Genomic DNA, 4,126 nt, shown 5'->3' with positions numbered 1-4,126 from the left:
GCAACCCGCAGGACACTTGCTATCCTGACATCGGTGAGAAGTGCAGCTGCAACCGACACCGACACCCTGATAATGCTGCTTGGGAGGCCAGTTGAGCCCCCAAGGTCTGCTCCTATCATCTACCCCGGCAATGCCTTCGCCTTCCCAAGGGAACTTCGTCGTCTCTTGGAGACCTACTCCAACGGGATTGTGACCACGAGACCCCACGAGGGGCATCATCGCTATCCCAGCACTGTAGCTCCCACTACAAGAAATATGTTAATCCATGATAGTAACAATCCGTCACGGACCAATGAAAAATTGTCGTGGATGTTCATCCATGACGGAGTAGAAATCCATCACATATATCGCGTCATAATTTGACACTGTACCATCCATGACGGATCTTGACCGTCACGGGTCTGCACCCAAGCCCACCCAGCCCAAACTAGGCCCGAGCCTTCATGACAGAACAAACCATCATGGACAAGCGCCACGTAGGATTTCGGATTGACCGTCTGCACTGACATGGCTGCCTACGTGGATCCTATATTTCGTCATGGAAACCGTCATGGTTTTGGTATAATTTAAATTTAGTCCATCCAATTATCCCATTTCTTTTGGTCCAATTTTGAGCATGTACATTTTTTATCGTAATGGATTACACGGAACATAATGCCAGCTTGGCCCACCACAAGATATTTGTCATACAATGCATAGACGTGTAGTATTAATGGAGCTATAGCCGCAAGTATATACAACATAGCAGTTTACAGCATCCTCCATGAAATGATAAATTACAACATCAATTGACAAAATACAAAACATGGCAAGGTCAGGAACCAGCACAATCCAATTTGCGTCAACAAAACATACAAGTTCTTATTCAGTTTGTCTCCGTCAACCCTCTTGATTTCAGCTATCATGTCGAAGCGGATGTTATAGGCAGCATCAAATACAAATATGATCTGTCCAAAGTTGGAACAAACATTAGACATTTGGTTGCTCTTGGCAGCATGACTGAACCTGACCAAAGAAACAAATCAACTAGTAACATATACCCTATTGATCATGAGATTCAGGAAATAAAAATTATTAGCATAGCAGATCTAGTGATAACTTGCTGGCACAATTTTTAAATCATATGCTGCAAGTTTATTTGACTTGCAATAAAACATCAAAACTACACGAGGAAAAACAAATGCAGTTCTTATATTCCCTTTGCTACCTTGCCATGCAGTCTGATTGATTGATCAATAAGATGCGATAGAAATCAATAAATCAGCCTATGTTTTAAAAATAATTTGTTACACTAAAAGGAAATCTTATTTGTTCAATAATTGGTGTACTTTAGTCAAACCACTAAATCAATCTAGCTAGTATAAAGTAACTCATAGCAACTGTCCAGTGTATTTACAAAATAACAAAGAAGATAGTACAAACCCACCAGAGCAAGAGCTTCAACAAGAACAACAAGTGAGGCATTATTCTTGCTGGTGTTTTTAACAACATCAGTGAACATCAAAATACTCTGTAAACCTGCAGAATGACAAGAAACATTATAATCCATGAACTATTTGTCTATGTTGACTGTGTAGTACAGTAGTAAAAAGAGTAGTACCTCAAACAAAGCTCGCCTTGCACTAGGATCCTTAATGGTAAAGAAGTATTGAAGAGCTCTACTTGCCTTAACCTGAAATAATAACCAAATTTATTTTTAAAATAAATGAATGTGAAGAAAAATTGCATCCAAGTTGAATAGCAGGTATACATATTTCTTTGAACAACACAGAAAACTCGATGATGGATGTGACATAATTCAGTTTAATAAACAAGATAATGACAATAATGTGTTATGTCAGGGCCACACAAGCGTTGAGTAAAACTACCACCTAGAGTACATGTTTTGTTTCGTCACACAAAATAAAAAGAAAACATAATGTTCCAACCATAGCAACTCAGCTCCACCAGCTTTTAGTTCAGAAAATTATATAATTTTGTTTCTTACTTAGTATTCACATCAAAGATTATGTAATATGCATTTGTGGCTTGTGAAATGCGGCTTAGCATTATAATTTTTCTTGGCAAAACCCCAGGTAGATGCTTCATAATTTACATCACATTTGCATACTGCAATACAGACATTCAGACGTTTATGATAAAAAATCACAGAAAGAAACATGCAGCTAATTACGTTTCTGACTACAGTCCATCAATATTCACAACATCTTGGTACAAGCTACAAAGTTGTAGGAGGCATAGAGCAGCCTTCTTTCTAACTACAGGCTGGCAGCTACTTGAAATATGATGGGATGTTTCATTACTTCAGTCGCTAAAGTCAGAAGATAGGGAAAGATGAGTGAAATACTATCCACTCACGAGAAGTTTCTAGGCACATCAATTAACAATGCATGTTACCATAGAAACGGGGGAACGTTTTGTGTTAAACTAGCAGTAACCATGCTTGAAAAAAATTAGAAGCAACATGATCTAATTCAGATCTAGTGTCCGTATAGAACATCAGCCATAGGAAATTGAGAATGACAAGTAGGGCATGGAAGGGAATGAAACTCACCCTGCGTATCTGCCGTCATGCACATGTAGCGCAGCTGCCCTGGTCCTTGACCTTGTGACCACGCTGCTCTGCCTCTAACACGGTGGTCGTCGCGGTCCAGCCCAATGGCTGCGAGCGCATCGAGCTAGGGGGCACCATCCACGAGGCGAATAGGGCGCGAAGTTGCGCGGTGTGCGACGGAGAGGAGCCGCCGGAGACGCACCGACGATGGATGCGAAGCCGCAGCCGAAACCCTATCCACATGATTGGGTTCGCGGGCGAGCGCCGAAGACCTGGAGTGGCGGATCCAGACGGACCGGAGGTTGGACAGGCCGTAGACCAGCCCGTGAGCGTGGTGCGCGGTGGCGGACGTCACCGGAATCTGCGGGCGCTGGCCACGGCGTGAGTGGTTTCACGAGAGAGAGAAAGGTTGCCAGAGGGATGGATGGGTGCGGGTGCGGCGGATCTGGCAGTTGCCGAAGATGCAAGGTGAGAGGAGGGGAGGGGGAGGGCTGGCGGCGATCTGTGGGAGGAGGTAGGAAAAGAGGTGGTGGGTGGCGGCTAGGAGAATGGGGAGGGGATGTGACGGAGGGGCAGAGAGAAGTGGGCTGAGGAGGAGGGTTCTAGGGTTAGCTTTTTATACCGGGAATAGTTACACGGGCTTGTGCGGGCTTCTAGGGCTGTAGCAGGATGTCCATGACCGTTTCTCAAGACGTCACCGGAAATCCGTCATGGATTAACAGGTTTCTTGTAGTGTCCCCGTCCTACCCCGAACAACTCCGACACTGAAGCTCACGGAGAAGCCTCGACATCTACAAGGCACACCCGACTAGATGTCAACAAGGTGGACTGAGTCCACCAGGAGTGTTATCAAATCCTAGTAGTCTTGTTGTCTTGTATTTTCGAGGTAGCATTCGCATGGTGTAGCGAGCTTGTAAAATTACCCGTGTGCCATTATTTCAATGGTACTATGTGTGATCTAGCGTAAAGGGTTGGCGTGCTGCGACCGAGTAAATGCTAGCCACAACTGCCGACACGCGTAGTAATACGACACACTCCTTTTGGAAAGTGATGTCCAAGAATTTGACTTGGACAACCCTATGTCGGAGCCGATACACAAGTCGTACCAGCGCCGCATCATCTTTCCCAACCTAGGCACCTTATAAGGGGTTGTATCTATACACTACACCAGCCACCACCACACTTGAGCATCACTCTTCTCCATTCATCCTTCCATGTCTCACCTCGGAGCCTACCTACGAACTTCAGATACAAGCCCTGGTAGTTTCATTAAGGTTTTGTGGGATCTGAACCGCAATACCCTTGGTTCCAGCCACCCACCCCAATATGAGTTGTTCAAAATGAGGATCACCCCTGATTACTCGAAATACTAGGCAGTGGTGCACATCCCATGAGAGGATTTAAATCAAGGCCCTCCATATGTTGTCTTCGCTGGGAGATCCATGCCAACCTCAGGCATGGCTATTGAGGCTGCTGCTTATGAAGCAGTTACCCGTCTTTGATTCACAGTACCCGCTGCCAGTGAAAGGAAATACTACTATTTCCCAAGCCGCGCAACTTCTGGAGCAGAAG

General features: G+C 44.8%; 1 long non-coding RNA gene across 1 annotated transcript; it reads right to left on the bottom strand.

Moving 5' to 3' along the window:
- Positions 1-680: 680 nt before the first annotated feature.
- LOC109771970 (uncharacterized) lies at positions 681-3,143 on the bottom strand. Its single transcript, XR_002234998.4, has 4 exons — positions 2,555-3,143; positions 1,601-1,672; positions 1,427-1,518; positions 681-947 (listed from the first exon to the last, which is right to left on the bottom strand). It is a non-coding gene; the product is annotated as an uncharacterized lncRNA (long non-coding RNA).
- Between the last annotated feature and the right edge of the window lie 983 nt (positions 3,144-4,126).

This window comes from Aegilops tauschii, chromosome 4, assembly GCF_002575655.3.
Source record: "Aegilops tauschii subsp. strangulata cultivar AL8/78 chromosome 4, Aet v6.0, whole genome shotgun sequence".
Classification (NCBI taxonomy): Eukaryota; Viridiplantae; Streptophyta; class Magnoliopsida; order Poales; family Poaceae; genus Aegilops; species Aegilops tauschii.
This window is presented reverse-complemented; position numbering and strand designations above follow the sequence as displayed.